Source organism: Hyla sarda, chromosome 9, assembly GCF_029499605.1.
Source record: "Hyla sarda isolate aHylSar1 chromosome 9, aHylSar1.hap1, whole genome shotgun sequence".
In the NCBI taxonomy this organism is placed as follows: Eukaryota; Metazoa; Chordata; class Amphibia; order Anura; family Hylidae; genus Hyla; species Hyla sarda.
The window spans coordinates 131,562,706-131,584,403 of record NC_079197.1 but is presented as its reverse complement, the minus strand read 5'-3'; positions in this window follow the sequence as shown (position 1 = coordinate 131,584,403).

Sequence of the window (21,698 nt, the reverse complement as noted above, 5' to 3'; positions counted from 1 at the left end):
AAAATCGTGCTGAAAAACTCGGCTTATACTCGAGTATATACGGTTTGCACTTTTTGCACTTTCTAAAGTCTATGAGCTGCTGGAATGCGATCTCCATATAGACTGATGCAATGAGATGCTGTCATCGTGCCTGGGCATTACCCGGACCTGAAGTTCTTCTGAACTTTCTACCAGACTAAGGGGTTAACAATTTCCAGGGTCCGTTAGCAATCTGTGGACCTCTGGTCAGGCCAGATGAATGTTTCTTGTTGGGAGCAACCTACAGGATATTTCCAAAGTCTTCAGGATATTTACCTTTTCAGGAAATGCTCAAGTGAACATTTATATTCCACCTGGGTTAACTCTTTCAGTCTAATCTGCTATCTACTACCTCATGTACTGTGTTTTTGGAACTGTTATGATCTGTGCCTCCACTATGGGGAAGAAGTTTTGTAAAAGTTACCAGTTTTGATGCAACACCCTTTGAGTCCTTGTGTCTTGGTTTATACTGTGCACATAACACTAAGGGCCATAATCAAACCAGCCAGGACATCATCACTAGGGAAGTGTCCCAGGGGATATAGACTATATACCATCAGTGCAGCCCCTCATCTTTGACAACTTTGCAGTGACTTTTAGGAGTCAAATTTACCTATGAGCTATGTAAATTAAAGAGAAAACATGTCATAAAGACTTGTGAAAGTTTTTATTGGTGGTGTCTGGGTGCTGATCCCAAAATCTTTAACAGGGCCCCCCATACCACAAACTCTTTCTAATACTGTTTTTTATCTTATGTAGCAGAGATATCAGGCCCTGGGTGCAACTACTTCCTTTGCACCCTCTATAGTTTCTATGTATACTATAATTACAGGCTATATATAGTTCTTAGAGATGAGCGAGCCAAATCCACAAACCCAGATTCAAGCTTTTACCTGTTCGGCTCGAGTCAATAAATAGAGCAAAAAAAACTGAAAGCATGTTTTTTTGGCGGACAGAAGAAGCAGGGTGGGCAGGGCGTGGTAAGATGGTGTTGGGACATCGGCATATCACATGATAACCCAGATCTATCATGTGCTTTGCTACTTTCTGTGTATATATGCACAAAGGCCAATAGGACACATAGCAAGAGGGGGAGGGCATTTTTACACAAATGGACAGTGACATCATCCACTGCTTTCACAGTGCTGGAACTGCTGGACAGAGAGAGAAAGAGAGAGAGGGGGACAGAAAAAAGGACATTTAGCGAATAGAAAGTTAGAGAGATACAGATTAGAAATAGAGACCGTGTGTGAGAGAGAGAGAGAGAGAGAGAGAGAGAGAGAGAGAGAGAGAGAGAGAGAGAGAGAGAGAGAGAGAGAGAGAGAGAGAGAGAGAGAGAGAGATTCAACAGGATTCAATCCCCATGCAAGCATCCTATAGGGGCTCCTATACACTAAAACAGCATATAAAGGGACATCCTAATCACAGCCTCTAAAGGGCTCATCTTTTGCTACCACAAATCCAAGGCTCATACAGTGCATAGTGAAAGTATTTGGCCCCCCTTGAACTTTTCAAATATAAAGATATAAAACTTTAATTTTTTGTGAAGAATCAACAACAAGTGGGACACAATCATGAAGTAGAACGAAATTTATTGGATATTTCAAACTTTGTTAACAAAAAAAAACTGAAAAATTGGGCGTGCAAAATTATTCAGCCCTTTACTTTCAGTGCAGCAAACTCTCTCCAGAAGTTCAGTGAGGATCTCTGAATGATCCAATGTTGACATAAATGACTAATGATGATAAATAGAATCCACCTGTGTGTAATCAAGTCTGTATAAATGCACCTGCACTGTGATAGTCTCAGAGGTCCATTTAAAGTGCAGAGAGCATCATGAAGAACAAAGAACACACCAGGCAGGTCCGAGATACTGTTGTGAAGAAGTTTAAAGCCGGATTTGGAAACAAATAGATTTCCCAAGCTTTAAACATCCATTGAGCACTGTGCAAGCGATAATATTGAAATTGAAGGAGTATCAGACCACTGCAAATCTACGAAGACCTGACTGTCCCTCTAAACTTTCAGCTCATACAAGGAAAAGACTGATCAGAGATGCAGCCAAGAGGCCCAGGATCACTCTGGATGAACTGCAGAGATCTACAGCTGAGATGGGGGACTCTGTCCATAGGACAACAATTAGTCATATACTGCACAAATCTGGCCTTTATGAAGAGGGGCAAGAAGAAAGCCATTTTTTAAAGATATCCATAAAAAATGTTGTTTAAAGTTTGCCACAAGCCACCTGGGAGACACACCAAACATGTGGAAGAAGGTGCTCTGGTCAGATGAAACCAAAATCAAACTTTTTGGCAACAATGCAAAATTTTATGATTGGCGTAAAAGCAACACAGCTCCTCACCCTGAACACACCATCCCCACTATCAAACATGGTGGTGGCAGCATCACGGTTTGGGCTTTTCTTCAGCAGGGACAGGGGAGATGGTTAAAATTGATGGGAAGATGGATGGAGCCAAATACAGGACCATTCTGGAAGAAAACCTGATGGAGTCTGCAAAAGACCTGAGACTGGGACGGAGATTTGTCTTCCAACAAGACAATGATCCAAAACATAAAGCAAAATCTACAATGGAATGGTTCACAAATAAACATATCCAGGTGTTAGAATGGCCAAGTCAAAGTCCAGACCTGAATCCAATCGGGAATCTGTGGAAAGAACTGAAAACCGCTGTTCACAAATGCTCTCCATCCAACCTCACTGAGCTCCAGCTGTTCACAAACGCTCTCCATCCAACCTCACTGAGCTCCAGCTGTTTTGCAAGGAGGAATGGGCAAAAATTCTCGATGTGCAAAACTGATAGGGACATACCCCAAGCGACTTACAGCTGTAATCGCAGCAAAAAGTGGTGCTACAAAGTATTAACTTAACCCCTTAAGGACTCAGGGTTTTTCAGTTTTTGCACTTTCGTTTTTTCCTCCTTACCTTTTAAAAATCATAACCCTTTCAATTTTCCACCTAAAAATCCATATTATGGCTTATTTTTTGCGTCACCAATTCTACTTTGCAAAGACATTAGTCATTTTACCCAAAAATTCACGCCGAAACAGAAAAAAAAATCATTGTGCGACAGAATCGAAGAAAAAAACGCCATTTTGTAACTTTTGGGGGCTTCCGTTTCTACGCAGTGCATATTTCGGTAAACATGACACCTTATCATTATTCTGTAGGTCCATACAGTTAAAATGATACCCTACTTATATAGGTTTGATTTTGTCGTACTTCTGGAAAAAATCATAACTACATGCAGGAAAATTTATACGTTTAAAAATGTCATTTTTTTGACCCCTATAACTTTTTTTCCACGTACAGGGCAGTATGAGGACTCATTTTTGCGCCATGATCTGTAGTTTTTATCAGTATGATTTTTGTTTTGATCAGACTTTTTGATAACTTTTTATTCATTTTTAGTGGTATAAAATGTGCCCAAAAATACGCTTTTTTGGAGTTTGGAATTTTTTCGTGCGTACGCCATTGACAGTGCGGTTTAATTAATTATATATTTTTATATTTCGGACATTTACACATGCGGCGATACCACACATGTTTATTTTTATTTTTATTTACACTGTTTTATTTTTTTCATGGGAAAAGGGGGGTGATTCAAACTTTTATTAGGGAAGGGGTTAAATGACCTTTATTAACACTTTTTTTTAAACTATTTTTTTGCAATGTTATAGGTCCCATAGGGACCTATAACACTGCACACACTGATCTCTCATGATGATCACTGGCGTGTATTAACACGCCTGTGATCAGTGTTATCGGCGCTTGACTGCTCCTGCCTGGATCTCAGGCACGGAGCAGTCATTCGTCGATCGGACACCGAGGAGGCAGGTAAGGGCCCTCCCGGTGTCCTGTAAGCTGTTCGGGACGCCGCGATTTCACCGCGGCGGTCCCGAGCAGCCCGACTGAGCAGCCGGGATACTTTGACTTTCACTTCAGACGCGGCGGTCAGCTTTCATCGTCGCGTCTGAAGGGTTAATACAGGGCATCACCGCGATCGGTGATGTCCTGTATTAGCCGCGGGTCCCGCCCATTGATAGCCGCCGGGACTGACCCGATATGAGGCGGGGACACCGCGTGACCCCGCGGCATATCGTGGGAGCCGGCGGAGGACGTAAGTATACGTCCTGCGTCGTTAAGGGGGCTGAATAATTTTCCTTGTCCAATTTTTCAGTTTTTTATTTGTTAAAAAAGTTTGAAATATCCAATTCATTTCATTCCACTTCATGATTGTGTGCCGCTTGTTGTTGATTCTTCACAAAAAATTACAGTTTTAGATCTTTATGCTTGAAGTCTGAAATGGGACAAAAGTTTGAAAAGTTCAAGGGGGCCGAATACTTTCACTATGCACTGTATCTACCTGCCTTTGCCCCTCTACCCCCCCCCCCCCCCTCTACTGGTAAGCAGAAGGATAGCACTAGCCACAAGGAGGAATTGTGCAGGGACAATCAAGCTATGGAGTATATTGGCAAGGTGGTGGAGGTTGAATCAGTGGTCAAGCCAGGCACAAGCAGAACACGGTGGCAGGCAAGGAGGGGATTTTGTAAGGCATCAAGGTGGCTACGCTGAGGGGGAGCAAGGAGCCCAAGAAGTCCATGAAGACAGGAGTGGCATGGACGATGAGGAGTTTGATATTGACGATGATGTGATGTTGGACAGGACGTGGGGACCACCTTGGCATGAGCTGATGTGTTCAAAGCAAGAGACGCTGCTGCATGTTCCGGTTCTGTTAAAAAAACAACCAGAGGAGGGGCACAGTCAGGTGGTGCAGTCTCTGTCCAATATTCTCATAACACTACCAACAAAATAGAACCAGATCATGTAAAATGACTTTTATTAACACATATGCAAAAAATACATACAATAAAAAATAAAACGAGGATAAAATAAGGCACTACAAGAGCAGTCACAGAAGATGGGAGCAGGCAAGTGGTGTAGCCCTACATGGAGTACAGGGAATAACTGGTGTACCATAGAAAATACAGATGTAAACATGGAAGAGGTCACTGGATATCATTACAAAATGTCTATAAACATATGGGTAACAAATAATGTAACAGTGACACATCAAAGAATGTCCTAAATGGGAAAGAGTACAATAAATAGAGAGTAACCAAGGGAGAAATGAATGAGACATCATAAAGTCCTCCTGCCATGCAGCCACCCACCTGGCAGGGGGTTTAGACACGCCCCCTGACGAAGCACAGGCGAAACGTATGTTGGGGTAGGAGGAGGTAGGTGTGTGGCTGCATGGCAGGAGGACTTTATGGTGTCTCATTCATTTCTCCCTTGGTTACTCTCTGTTTATTGTACTCTTTCCCATTTAGGACATTCTTTGATGTGTCACTGTTACATTATTTGTTACCCATATGTTTATAAACATTTTGTAATGATATCCAGTGACCTCTTCCATGTTTACATCTGTATTTTCTATGGTACACCAGTTATTCCCTGTACTCCATGTAGGGCTACACCACTTGCCTGCTCCCATCTTCTGTGACTGCTATTGTAGTACCTTATTTTATCCTTTTTTATTGTATGTATTTTTTGCATATGTGTTAATAAAAGTAATTTTACATGATCTGGTTCTATTTTGTTGGTAGTGTTATGTTATAGTGGACCAGCCGTGGTTTCTTTACTTAGTTGCTGTGTATGTATGAATTATAGTCCAATATTCTCATGTGTAAAACTTCTTTTGTGCACAAGACTATTTTCTGTTTAAACGCATTTGAGCTTGTACCTGTTCACATGGTGGACAATAGGAATCATTCGCAGAAGGCAGCACAATTGTTCTTATTCACAGCAACACCTGACTGCAATCAGGTGAACTTCAAGGTGCTCCTGCATAATTTGGAGGCACTGTTGCATCATTAGACACACCTATGGTGGGATCAAGAAACCTTGAACAATTATCTGCAAAAGGACATCATCCCAAAAGGCTAGCGTCTCAAAAAAGTGCCAACTACTATAGTTTGCAGTGAGTTTGTGGACGAATGGAACGATGCCCTGACTGACTGTTCATTCCGGATTATGCAATCCATTGGGAAATATGAGAACAAGAATCTAGAAAGCATGCAACTGAAAATTGACACATTAAAAAAGGAGGCTCTGCAGTATAAAGAATTACTGGACTATGATACACGTATGCAAAACATAAATGAATATGTTGAGAAATTGGAGAACCAAATCATGGAGACCAAAAAAATGTAATTCCAACAGGACACTAACAATCACAAATTAAATCAAGTGTATGAGTGGGGCAAGTGGGGCAAGTGGGAGAGATATGATACATTACTTAAATCTATTCTGAAAAAAAACACAGCGAGGTCCCACATCCAAAAATTCATGCCGTCTTCTTCACTTGCTAGACTAGGAACCTGTTGCTACTCCCAAAATAGGAATAATTTTGGCACGCTGGGATAAAGCCACTGCGTCTTCCGATGCCTCTGTGTGCATATTAACACTGGCAGGCATCTACCAACAACCAGGGATACTTTATGCTGCTTTATTTTTGTGTGAATAAGCCTAAAAAATGTGCGAGCTGTAATAGTTACCATGGGATACTGCATGTTGCCATAACTGAGCCTTAAAAACACTTTAAAACGACTAACAGTATTAGTCAAGGGTTAGAGCTGTTAGGCAGCGTTATAAAAGTGTTTAGGGGTTTATTTCATTGCCAGTTCGAGTAGATCCGAGCCGAACAAAACTTGTGATTTCCGAAAAGTTTGTTGAGTCTGACGAACCAAACTTTTCAAAAGTTCGCTCAACTTCAATAGTTACATACTTAGTTATATATACTATATATAGTCACATACCATAGTTACATGCAGGGGTGTACATACATAGGAAAGGGTCCCTTATAACAAAGACAGGCCTCTAGCTATATCCCTAATCACTTTGGCATTGTTTGGTCCTAACCTCCTCTCCATGATCTTTACGTTGATACCTCACTTTTGTTTTTTAAGGTTGCATGCTTTATGGAGAACAGAGCTCTCTGAAAATAAAAATAAAGTTATACATCCAACTAGAGCTGGGCCCTTATCTCAAGAGGCTCCAAGGCAAATCTATAGGCTATTAGTGTTAATTTATTATACCAACTACTATAAATTTGTTTATGATATTGTGCATAGAAGTTAAAAAGTGATAACTCCCTTGTAGTATCTTTGCATAAATAGACATCTTTGACCTCAAGGAAACACAATCAGTCTAACCACTTTAGAAGATTACATTATTAAACTTAACAAGCATCAGCGACGATAAATAAATTAGAGCTCCGGGTATAAACCATTTAAAAGGAAACAATTAAAATAAATGACTATTAGCCAAAGGAGGAGTGTAGCTTGGTCAGCCTGTCAGCCACAAATCGGAGAACATATTTATGCAAGCATCATAAAACCTTCTCTTTATATGGCTGTTTTCATCCATTAAGTAGGCAATAGTAAATTCTGTGTTCCTGATGAGCTGGTTGTCCTAAACTAGGTCAGTTTCAAATGCCCAAAAAATGACCACAACATTTTACATTGTAGACTAGAACTAGACAGTTATTTGTGTTAGATTAGGTTCACATGACAATGTCTGCCTCCAGGGCATCTGGAAAACGAGCTGAATATACCGTATTTATCGGGGTATACCACGCACCGGCATATAACACGCACCCTCATTTTACCAAGGATATACACAAATATCCATGGTAAAATGAGGTTGCGTGTGTGAGCGTGTATACCCCGATATACCCCCAGGAAAGGCAGGGGAAGAGAGGCCGTCGCTGCCTGCTTTTCTCCCCCTGCCTTCCCTGGGGTCTAGAGCCCTGCTGCCGGCCCTTCTCTCCCCCTGACTATCGGCGCCGCTGCCCGTTCTGTCCCCCTGACTATCGGTGCCGGCGCCCCATTGCCGGCGCCGACAGCCAGGGGGAGAGAAGGGGCAGCGGCACCCATTGCCGGTGCCGCTGCCCCGTTGCCTCCCCCCATCCCCGGTGGCATAATTACCTGGGTCGGGTCCGTGCTGCTGCAGGTCTCCGGCGTGCGTCCCCTGCGTCGTTGCTATGCGCTGCACGGCGCGGCGCATGGGGGGAGGCAACGGGGCAGCGGCGCCGGTAATGGGTGCCGCTGCCCCTTCTCTCCCCCTGGCTGTCGGCGCCGCTTCTCCCCCCCTGGCTATCGGCGCCGGCACCGATAGTCAGGGGGACAGAACGGGCAGCGGCGCCGATAGCTAGCGGGAGAGAAGGGCCGGCAGCAGGGCTCTAGACCCCAGGGAACGCAGGGGGAGAGAAGCGGGCAGCGACGGCCTCTCTCCCCCTGCCTTTCCTGGGGGTGTATCGCCGTATAACACGCACAGAGACTTTAGGCTAAAAATTTTAGCCTAAAAAGTGCGTGTTATACGCCGATAAATACGGTAGTCACTTACTGGCTACATTTGGGGTACGGAAATGAATGGGGCCTGTGCCTGTTCACAGCACGGATATGTCAGAATTTCATCTTTACAGTTTCCTGACATATGTGTGCTCAGACAAGCACGGGCCCCTTTTATTTTAATGGCCCAAGTGTAGTCAGTTAGTGACTAAGTTTGGGTCATTTTCCGAATTTTATATCAGACTAAAAATGCTGCAAACCACTCTTCGCGTGTTAATTGTAAGCCAAAACGAACCAGAGAGACATGTGTTCAAATCAGCCTCCATTTTGATTCTAGTGTCAATTTAAATATGCTCATTTGATTTCTTTACATGTGTATTTCTCCCCATTGTGTCCTTCTCTGAGTAGAGAGAATAGGAATGTCCCCTTTGTCACCTTGATATTTACCATTGGTGATAAGGAGAGGGGGTTGAGTAGTATCTAATCTCTCTTAAAAGAAGTGCACTGTTACACATTTACATGGGATATCTAAGGTAGTCAGAAGATGGGTAGTCAATTTTTATTATGAATTATTATTATGGCATATGGTCATAACCCATTTAGTTATCCATGATCATATAATTATTGCATTTAGCATAAATAAGCATCTCACATATTCTTATTAAGAGAATAAGGATGTATGTAATCACATTGTCTGATATGTCCTGTGACTAGTGTCTGAAGACAGAGTTCTAAATTTATTAGTGTGGTATACACTATGGGGGAGATTTATCAAAATCTGTGCAGACAAAAAGTTGACCAATTGCAGCCAATCAGATTGTGTCTTTCATTTACAAAAGGGCCTCTGAAAAATGAAAGAAGCTATCTGGTTGCTATAGGCAACTGCTCTACTTTTCCTCTGCACAAGTTTTAATAAAACTCCCCTAAGAGACTATTCATACTAAGTATTCTTTAGAGATTCATTGTCCTCATCTTGAAAAAAAACCTTAGTTGATTTTATTTAGGGAATATGTGTTAATTTCTCTTATCTCTAAACCTAAACCAGCATGTGGTTCTCAGAGTCACTTACTGTGATGTAATGAGCAACTGACTCCATGTTGCCTTGAACAAAGTTTAGATAAATCAAATTTAATCCAAGGTACACTTATTGTCAATTAAAGTGAGATATAGTTGACATAAATAGGGGATATTCTTGGTTAACCTTTGGTTGGCCGGCAACAGATAAAAAATCTAATTACCAGTCATAAGTGCACTCTGCTGGTTAACTAAGTCAGTTATGTAACTAGGCCCTAATCTACACGTTAGACCAATCAGATTCTTACTGGAGGATCTCTTTTCAAATGGAGTGTGTAATGTAGACAACAAATAATTTAATACGTAAATACTCACAGTACAAAATGATTACACACAGATTTTATACAAACAAATTTTATACACTCTAGAGAACTACTCCAGATCTACTCTACACTCCTAGAAGCCACCTGAGGGGTGGGGCCAAAAGTCAGGGTGAGACACATTCTACAATGCTTCCAGGCCTCATCTGATATGACCGCATGGTAAAAAGACATTGGCTGCCCATGATGACTATATGTACATAGCTTTCCTGTCTGCAGAAGTTATATCTCACATGCCATAGGTAAATTACAAGTGGTTATTATTTCATTAGTGTAATTTTAATATGTTAGTATGGTGAATAGCTGTTTTCTATAATCTCCATGTTGACATTGTAAGTTTAGCATACTTCTCCTTCTTCTGCAGAGATGAGGAGAACATGTTCTTTCCATATGAGCACATCCACATGATGCACATACGGTAGTCTATATTAAATCCTTCACCATCTAATTGATATTAATAATATTCCCGCAAGGAAACTTATTTCAAGTTTTCCTTCAAGTATAAAGGACCATAGATTATATACCTTGTGCTGTGCTTTTAAATGTACCTAATATGAAATATGTGCATGTTAGTTAGAAGTGGGTGGAGTGTTTACACTTAACTTCCATTTATATATCTAGAAATTAGATTTTGTCCATTCTTGATATCTTTTGATGTAAGATTCTCTTTCAGAGTAATATCTGTATATGATATCTGAACTAAGCTTTTTAACTTATGTTGTATTGTGACAGTTAACAGATACTAACTTTTGTGACTTGTAGTTATAATGTAATGATTTTAGGGAATGCTACCTGTGAAGGCGGAGACCTGCTTTGCTTATACACACACACACACACACACACACACACACACATATATATATATATATATATATGTATATATATATGCTGTATAATTGTTTACTCATTTCTGTTTCTTAAATTTTAACCAAGAAATAAAATTTTTTTATCACACTTAGCATAATTGACATAAAAAAGATCACAAACTTACTACACGCAGGCCCTTTAAATTAATGGCGCCTGTGCTTGTCCAATCATAGATACATTGGCCCATCATTTTCACAGTTACCAGACATACAGTGGGGCAAAAAAGTATCTAGTCAGCCACCATTTATGCAAGTTCTCCAACTTAAAAATATGAGAGAGGCCTGTAATTTTCATCATAGGTATACCTCAACTATGAGAGACATAATGAGAAAAAAAATACATAAAATCACATTGTCTGATTTTTAAAGAATTTATTTGCAAATTATGGTGAATAATAAGTATTTGGTCACCTACAAACAAGCAAGATTTATGGCTCTCACAGACCTGTAACTTCTTATTTAAGAGTCTCCTCTGTCCTCCATTCGTTACCTGTATTAATGGCACCTGTTTGAACTTGTTATCAGTATAAAAGGCACCTGTCCACAACCTCAAACAGTCACACTCCAAACTCCACTATGGCCAAGACCAAAGAGTTGTTGAAGAAGACCAGAAACAAAATTGTAGACTTGCACCAGGCTGGGGAGACTGAATCTTCAATAGGCAAGCAGCTTGATGTGAAGAAATCAACTGTGGGAACAATTATTAGAAAATGGAAGACATACAAGACCACTTATAATCTCCCTCAATCTGGGGCTCCACGCAAGATCTCACCCCGTCGTGTCAAAATGATCACAGGAACGGTGAGCAAAAATCCCAGAAGCACACAGTGGGACCTAGTGAATGACCTGCAGAGAGCTGGGAACAAAGGCTACCATCAGTAACACACTACATCGCCAGGGACTCAAATCATGCAGTGCCAGACGTGTCCCCCTGCTTAAACCAGTACATGGTAGGGAAAAATTAGAAAAGGGGAGGACAGCGCCTCAAGTATTACCCAAGGTATCAGTGGCCCAACAAGGACAGGACAAGGTCGGCTATCAAGATGACCGCTCACCTGGTCACAGAAGGAATATGCATATCACCCCAGTGGGGTACCAATAATCTTGTTGAAGCAAACTGCTGGGTCCAAAGGTAAAATGGGAAGGAAAGAAACTTCTCCCATACAGGACTTGAATAAATAAGCAGAAAAAGCCGGTAATTACTCACCTGTAATTTTATTTCCTCATAGTAAAGACAGCACCACCAGAGAGATGGATTCCTCCTCCAGGAACAGGAAACCTAGAGTATAAAAAGGATGCACATCCCTCTTTGTCTCAGTGAATTACCGAGACTTAAGAAGCATCTTACATAAGGTTAGCAAACAACACTAAACATATAACAAATGAATATACATCTTTTTTTTTTTTTTTAACACCACAGTGAACACACCACATGTGAGAAGAGCAAGAAAAAGGGTGGGAATAGTACATGGTGCTGTTGTGACTATGAGGAAATAGAATTACGGGTGAGTAATTACCAGCTTTCCACCCCGACATGACAGCACCACCAGAGAGAATACCAGAGAAGTGTTAGGAAGAAACCACAGCCTGAAGAACTTTGCGCCCAAAAGCCAAGGAGGATAGATCATCAGCCCTGAGTCTATAGTGCCGAAAAAAAGTATGTGGAGACGATCAAGTAGCCTCCCTACAGATTTGCGCAACAGAAGCCCATCTTTTCTCTGCCCATGATGAGGCGACTGGAGGAGACAGACATGCAGAGGAATTAACTGCAACCTGCAATGGCCTGTCTAGCCCATCTAGCAATAGTATCTGCTCTGACACTATTTCCCCTAATTGGACCTGCAAACTGGACAAACAATTTATCTGACTTCCTAAAATTTTTGTTCCTTTCTAAATACTCTATAACACATCTACGGACATCAAGCATGTGGAACAAATTTTCACCTTCTGAAGATGGATACGTACAGAAGTATGGAAGGACAACAGCTTGAGATAAATGAAAATCTGAAACAACCTTAGGTAAAAAAAAGTGGGTCATGTTTTAATATAATCCTATCATTTAAGATTTTAATATAGGGTTCTCCAGTGGATAAGGCCGCTAGCTCCCCTACTCTCCTGGCAGACATGAAAACTATAAGAAAAGTAGTTTTTTTGAACCAAAATCTTCAGGGGTATAGGAGACAAAGGCTCAAAGGGACTCCTACAGGGAGAGTTAAGCACCAAAGTATGATCCCAAGAAAAAACAGCTGATGGAATGAATAGCTGCATTCTGGTAACAGACTTAAAGGGGTACTCCAGTGCTAAGGCATCGTATCCCCTATCCTATGAGACCCCTTTTATATGCACTGCAGAGATTGTCTTTAGATGGGATTCTGCAAAGGACAAGACCTGAAAAGACAAATTCATAAGGGATGGACTTCTCATAGTTCCCTGTCTATTTATGAATGACACAGTGGTGGTATTATTAGAGAAGATCTTTACATTAGAGCCCCTAATGAAGTCACTAGCTGATTCAAGAGCCCTAGACACTGCTAAAAGCTCCTTAAATTTAGAGGATCTAGCCATCACCTCATCCTCCCAGAGGCCCTGAAAATTAAGATTATCCAAATGAGCATCCCATCCCCAAGGACTGGAATCAGTAGTGATGACAACAGGGTCCTGACAAACCCAATCTACAAATTTAGAAAGGTTATCACTCACTAACCACCAGTCTAAAGAAGCCAGCACTTGAGGGGGCAACACAATGCGTCTATCCAAATCCTGTTGTGAACCATCCAAAGTCCCAAGGAGCTCTAATTGTAAAACCCGAGAGTGGAAATGGGCTCAGGGGACTGCTGGGATGGCTGTTGTGAACAAACTAAAACTGACATTCCCTTCCTTACAGACATACAGGGGTACCTAATAATTTCCCTGACTGAAGAGATAATCTTCTCTATTTTAGCTGGAGGAAGAAAAGATTTTTGTACTGAAGAGTTAAACAAAATGCACAAAAAAACTTTCTGTTGAGAAGTAATAAGGGAGGATTTTTCCCAATTAATTAGCCAGCCCAGCTTATGGAGGATATCAATAGTACAGGACATATACATTTTTACTTTAACTTCTCATTCTGCAACCAGCAGAAAGTCATCTAGATACAGAATAAAAATTCCTTCTCCCTCCCGAATATGGGCTGCCATTTCTGAAACTACCTTTGTGAATACTCTAGGAGCAATGGCTATACCAAAGGGCAGGGCACAAAACTGTAAATGAAGAGATGAGAATCTACAACAATTGCAATTCTTAAATCTTGCTGATAATCTGAGTGGATAGGGACATGAAGGTATGCATCTTTTAAATTTAAAGACAACATAAAACAATCCTTAAACAAACTGTTAACAAACTGTTAACTGTGGATTTTATTGTCTCCATTTTAAAATGATTATAAATCAAATAACAATTCAAAGGTTTAAGATTAATAATCACCCTGAACGTTCCATTTGACTTTCCCACAAGAAAAAGAGTAGAATAAAACCCCAAACCCTGTTCTTGTGGGGGTACAGGAACCAAAACACCTTTCTCTATAATAGATAGTACTTCTCCCTGTAAAGAGAACTGACATGAAGGTCCTGGAGGGGATTTTGTGACCAGGAACCAAGTAGGTGGCAAACAAACAAAATCCGGATGGAGACCGTCTCGAAAAGTTTGCATTAACCAAGAACTATTAGAATTTTTTTCCCACCCTGGAAAAAAATTCTTTAAGTCTTTCACCTACTCGGAGATAACGTCATTGGGAATCAGGTTTTTGGGTGGAAGTGCTAGGCTGATTGAACATAAGGCCATTCCTCTTACGAGAAAACATCCACTTGTTAAAAGGATCTCTTGTTCTGACCACCTCTCTTCCCTTTAAAGTGGAAAGGCCTATTTTGCTTAAGGGGATCGGAAGATGGGAACCCCTTCTTTCTATCCCTAGCCTTGTCTAATACATCAGAGAGGACGGATCCAAACAAAAATTCTCCCTCACAGGGGATGGCATACAACTTACTTTTAGAGCCACTTTCCCCTGACAAATTTTTTTTCCAGAGCGCTCCTCTAGCGGAGTTAGTGCTGCAGATCTGCGCCTAACTGTGTCTGAAGATGAATCCGCCAGAAAAGCAGAAGCTTTTTTAATTGTAGCCATTAAAGAAAGAGTCTGCTCTTTGGGCACATCATTTTGCCCAAATGAAGACAACTGGTCAACCCACATCACCAGGGATCTTGCAACAGTGTTACCAGTGACAGTGGGTTTTAGAGTGGCCCCTGCAGTCTACCAAGCCCTTTTGAGAAAAATGTCCACTTTTCTGTCCACAGGGTCTTTTAAGGTACCTAAGTCCTCAAATGGAAAAGACCCCTTCTTGGAGACCTTGGAAACTTCCATATCAATTTTAGGAGGGCGATCCCAATACTTAGTGTCGGCCTCTGAAAAGGGTTACTTTCTTTTAATTGCCCTGGGAATGAAGGTTTCTTATCCAGAGACTCCCATTGTTAATTAATTGAGAAATGGTTCTATGAACCGGGAAAACTCTGTGTTTCCTTTCTTCTGGGCCCTCAAACATGATGTCTTGAATAGACTTCTGCGCTTTAGTCTCCTCAAGCCCTATGGTGGACCTCACAGTCTTAATCAATTGCTCAGAATCCTCCAACAGGAAAAGAGGCTTTCCCGACAAGTCATGCTCCGATGAACGGGAGTCATCCCCTGTAGGAAATATATAACTATAACCACCATAGTATAAAACACTGAACAACCCAATATCAGATAAAAGAAATACCTGAATCAGAACGAAAGGAAATCAAACCTTCTTCATCCTCAAAATCAACAGGGGCAGAAGGGGCCAATACCGGCTGTGGAGTGGTAACTACAGGCAGAAACCCTTTAAGGGCGGACTCTATCTGGCTCTTAATCATGTCTTGCATTTGCATAATCAATGATGGGGATTCTAAAATTTAACACAATAAAAATGAGTAACAATTAATTAAACCTGCATCCACCTGCAGCAATGATCCTATTAATACAAGCTGGACAATTAGGCTTAGAATAATCAGGTACTAATGCAATTTTACACATTAGGCATTCCCTATGCTTAGTCTTCTTAACCACTTTCCTAGGAGTATCCTAAGACATTAGATTAACAATCATAAAAAAATGGACTAAACAGAGCCATGACACTCACCCTTACCCCTCTGCAAGTAGACTTGAATCCTCACGGTCCCATTTGGAAGAACCTTCCCCAGTGGAGCTCATCTTCCTTCACACTTCTCCCTCCTGGAGGCCAGCAGCTGCATCTTCAGTGTCCAGACGACTGTCCTCTGTGCAACAGAGGCAGGGCAGCAGAAAGGATTTCCTTTTTAAATCTGCCACCCTGGTAGGCCCAAGTGGCATGTGATGTCAAATCCAACTGTCATGTGCACCCCTCTCCTCCCCAGCAGTCATGTAACGTGACCTCTTAGCCCCTCCTTAGGAGGGAGAAGGGAGGCTGGTGGTGGTGCTGAAACATCGCAACTGGGGGCACAGTAAGTAAACCCCTCAATCAGGGGGTTATAGGAGGTCCAGAACACTCTCCCAACTAGGAGAGAAAAAAGGGCCTCCTCTGGACTACTCAGAGAGGGATGTGCATTCTTTTTATACTCTAGGTTTCCTGTTCCTGAAGGAGGAGTCCATCTCTCTGGTGATGCTGTTGTGATGGGGTGGAAAAAAAAACTTTTTTGTGGGCACTGTTCTTGGTTCCACAAATTTCATGCCAGATGCTGGAGGATGATTTAAGTGCTGTATAACACTATGTTTATTAATGCATAAATGAAAAACCAATGACGCGTTTCGGAGGTAAAGTCCTCCTTCCTCAGACAGGCAATCTGAGGAAGGAGGACTGTACCTCCAAAAAGTGTCATTGGTTTTTCATTTATGCATTAATAAACATAGTGCTATACAGCACTTCAATCATCCTCCAGCAACTGGCTTGAAATTTCTTGAACTAAGAACAGCGCCTGCAAAAAGTTTTTTTTTTCCTGCTTATTTCTTTAAGCCAGTACATGTCCAGGACCTTCTGAAGTTTGCTAGAGAGTATTTGGATGATCCAAAAGAGGATTTGAAGAATATCATGATGAAACCAGATGAAACCAAAGTAGATGAAACCAAAGTAGAACTTTTTGGTAAAAACTCATTTTGTTGTGTTTAAGGGAGAAAGAATGCTGAGTTGCATCCAAAGAACACTATACCTACTGTGAAGCATGGGGGTGGAAACATCATGCTTTGGAACTGTTTTTCTGCTAAACATTGCAGTAGACTGGCACTTCCTGTTCTGTAGAGATCAATTCTCAGCCATCATCTCACTAGGTGATGGTAACAGCTTACCTTCTCCCCCTCCCTGAACAAGTGAAAGAGCATGCCCACAACACTCGTTCATAGAAATCCTTGAGTCATCTACAGACTAGTTGTTAATGTGGTCCACGTGGCTGCTGTAAACCCTACCTCTAAATGTTGTTAACAGCAGCTACATCGGCAGATGATTTCCCCCATAATTATGTGCAGAATATAGTATAAATAATTCTACAATTAGCAAAAAAAGGTGTCTGTTTTTTTTAACTTAAAATTTTAAGTAATGCATTGCCTTTAAGACATCGTTCAGTACTTGATGTTATTTCAGACCTTACAAGGAGAAAAAACAGTAAAAGACATCAGTTTTCCTGTGAGCATGTATTGTTTATTTTGGAGACAAATGGTTAATGTCCTCCATGGTTGCAAAAGTCAATTCCACATAAAAGCTTGAGTAAAATATATTAGCTGTGTATCTTCATCTCTGATAGAAAAGGGCTACTGAGCTGCACCGTCAGACATAGAGCTTTCCTTAATTACTCACTGATTATATCAACAAAGCACATTAATTTTAATGCCTTCTAATTTATACTAAAGTCATTATGATTTTTCACTTCATTTACTTCTTACAAAGTCTATACAGCTGAACATTAAACTTATTAAAGGCAAAGACATTCCACTAAAGGCATAAATCTTGATTTGAAGCAATAACATTCCCAACATTTATTATGAAGACAGACAGAAGTTTGTAACCAATTTTCCCATCCGGTGTTTGTATGGGGAAACATCAACACATTTTGCTTGTAGGAACATTAAGCTAATGCTTGCTATCTTCCTTTAGTCATGAAAATATTAGCAGGATGTGTTGGTATAATTGTTATAATTTTACCTGCACAGTGAAAATCAATGCAAGAAACACTAAGCCTTCAATATAAATATATAAATATGACCTAAATAACCAGGAACATTGAGTGTTCTTAGTTGCTAATGTGCTCTCTATGGAACTGTGGCTGTGGGAATTGTATGTTTACATCGTTCATATGTATATGTATGTGAATCTCCATATTGAATATGGAAGAGCCTGTATAATCAAATAATGCAGATCTACACAATGTACAGCTATGTGTGTTCAGTAATTGAAGGGGACACTAACTATGAAATTAAAGGAACAGATTACCATGATGATTTAATATTCTTTGACGCTGTATTGTCCTATATACATCAAAGCAATAAACCCTGTCCCCTCTCTAGTAATAATGTTTGTGCCCTCCATCAGTTCCACGTCAAAAAGGTCACTATTTATAACCACCGGCTTGTCTATCCAAACTCCATGCCATGCTTGCTGGACCACTATTAGTGTCTTGCAACATCAAGGATGGACGGCATGCATGAAAGTGTTACCTGATTTTCCTAGCTTTATCCCAAATAAAGGATTATACCGCAAGTACCCCTGCTTGGGTATCTTTTCACCAATGTTCACAGTTATCCTGTAAGGTGTTTATGGTTCCTTATATTGCATCATAGAACGGAGGACTTCCAAGGGATGAATGGCTAAACACGGCACTGACCAGGACCAGAAGCATGAAGTAAAACAGCACATTTATTTGGATTTCCCACAATGCAACGCGTTTCACCGCACCTGGGCGGCTTCATCAGGCCTTGCCTGATGAAGCCGCCCATGTGCGGTGAAACGCGTTGCATTGTGGCAAATCCAAATAAACCTGCTATTTTACTTCATGCTTCTGGTCCTGGTCAGTGCTGTCTTTAGCCATTCATCACTTGGAAGTCCTCCCTTCTATCCAGCTTTGTGATTTGAAAGGCTGCAGACCGGCATTATTACCCCTCCATGCTTACCATTGTTGTGTGAGGGGTCATAAAACCATCGATGGTACGAGTTCCTAGTTATTATACTAGATTACCTGAAGGTGGTTTTACGTTATGCAGCGCTCTACTCTTTTCCTTTGATTTATAATGCATCAAGCGGGTTCATATATTTCAGTACTTGTTTTTTTATCTACTTTTGGGAGTGAGTGACCATACAGCGATGAGCACTATTATTTATATACCCTAGGATAGAAAGGATTTATCACTACTAAAACATAAAATTGTGGTTCTCTAACATTGTTCTATGCCCCTTACATGGGGTATTTACTGTGTAACAACCACTATAACTACTGTGTCTAGTGTTAATTCTTCCTGTATATATGGGAGGCAAGATGTTTTATTGTACTGGTCTTATATATATTTATATGCATATTGTCATATGATAAGCTGTGCCATTGTACACATGATGCAGTGAAACGTGTTGGAAAGGCCAATACGATTAACCCTTTAAGGACCCAGCCAATTTTCACTGTAGGACCCGGCCATTTTTTGCACATCTGACCACTGTCACTTTAAGCATTAATAACTCTGGGTGCTTTTACCTTTCATTCTGATTCTGAGTTTGTTTTTTCGTGACATATTCTACTTTACGTTAGTGGTAACATTTTGTTGATACTTGCATTGTTTCTTGGGGAAAAATTCAAAAATTTGATGTAAAAATTGAAAATTTTGCATTTTTTTTAACTTTGAAGCTCTCTGCTTATAAGGAAATGTAATATTCCAAATAAATTATATATTGATTCACATATACAACATGTCTACTTTATGATTGCATCATAACGTTGACATGTTTTTACTTTTGGAAGACATCAGAGGGCTTCAAAGTTCAGCAGCAATTTTCCAATTTTTCACAAAATTTTCAAAATCAAAATTTTTCAGGGACCAGTTCTGTTTTGAAGTGGATTTGAAGGGCCTTCATATTAGAAATACCCCATAAATGACCCCATTATAAAAACTGCACCCCCCCCAAAGTATTCAAAATGACATTCAAAAGGTTTGTTAACCCTTTAGGTGTTTCACAGGAATAGCAGCAAATTGAAGGAGAAAATTCAAAATCTTAATTTTTTACACTGGCATGTTCTTGTAGACCCAGTTTTTGAATTTTTACAAGGGATAAAAGGAGAGAAATTTTACTAAAATGTGTAATCCAATTTCTCTCGAGTAAGGAAATACCTCATATGTGTATGTCAAGTGTACAGCGGGTGCAGTAGAGGGCTCAGAAGGGAAGGAGCGACAATGGGATTTTGGAGAGTGAGTTTTTCTGAAATGGTTTTGTGGGGCATGTCGCATTTAGGAAGCCCCTATGGTGCCAGAACAGCATAAAAAGCCCACATGGCATACTATTTTGGAAACTGCACCCCTCAAGGCACGTAACAAGGGGTCCAATGAGCCTTAGCACCCCACAGGTGTTTGACGACGTTTTGTTAAAGTTGGATGTGTAAATGATTTATTTTTTTCCACTAAAATGCTAGTTTTCCCCAAAATTTTTAATTTTTACAAGGGATAATAGGACAAAATACCCCCCAAAATTTGTGACCCCATCTCTTCTGAGTATGGAAATACCCCAAGTGTGGACGTCAAGTGCTCTGCTGGCGCACTACAATGCTCAGAAGAGAAGGAGTCACATTTGGCTTTTGAAAAGCGAATTTTGCTGAAATGGTTTTTGGAGGGCATGTCGCATTTAGGAAGCCCCTATGGTGCCAGAACAGCAAAAAAAAAAAAAAAAAAAAACACATGGCATACTATTTTAGAAACTACACCCCTCAAGGAACACATCAAGGGGTACAGTGAGCCTTAAAACCTCACAGATGTTTGACGACTTTTTGCTAAAGTCGGATGTGTAAATGAAAAAAAAAAAAATTTTTCCACTAAATTGCTGGTTTTCCCCCACATTTTATATTTTTACAAGGGGTAATAGGAGAAACTGACCCCCAAAATTTGTAACCCCATTTCTTCTGAGTATGGAAATACCCAATGTGTGGACATCAAGTGATCTGCTGGCGCACTACAATGCTCAGAAGAGAAGGAGCGCCATTGAGCTTTTGAAGACAGAATTTGGTTGGAATAGAAGTCGGGGGCCATGTGGGTTTACAAAGTCCCCCCGCGGTGCCAGAACAGTGGACCCCCCCACGTGACCCCATTTTGGAAACTACACCTCCCACAGAATTTAATAAGGGGTGCAGTGAGTATTTGCACCCCACTGGCGTTTGACAGATCTTTGGAACAGTGGGCTGTGCAAATGAAAAATTTAATTTTTCATTTTCACGGACCACTGTTCCAAAAATCTGTCAGACACCTCTGGGGCGTAATTGCTCACTGTACCCATTATTACATTACGTGAGGGGTGTAGTTTCCAAAATTGGGTCATATGTGGGGGGGGTCCATTGTTCTGGCTCTATGGGGGCTTTATAAACACACGTAGCCTTCAATTCCAGATAAATTTTATCTTCAAAATCCCAATGGTGCTCCTTCTCTTCTGAGCATTGTAGTTCGCCCGCCGAGCACTTTACATCCACATATGGGGTATGTTCTTACTCAGAAAAAATGGGGTTAGAAATTTTGGGGGGCTTTTTTCCTATGTTTCCCTGTGAAAATGAAAATTTTTGGATAACACCAGCATTTTTGTGAAATAATTTTTTTTTTCATTTTTCCATCTAAATTTTATGAAAATTCGTCAAACACCTGTGGGGTGTAAAGGCTCACTATACCCCTTGTTACTTTGTTACTTTGAGGGGTGTAGTTTCCAAAATGGGGTCACATGTGGGTATTTATTTTTTTGCGTTTATTTCAGAACCGCTGTAAAATCAGCCACCCCTGTGCAAATCACCAATTTAGGCC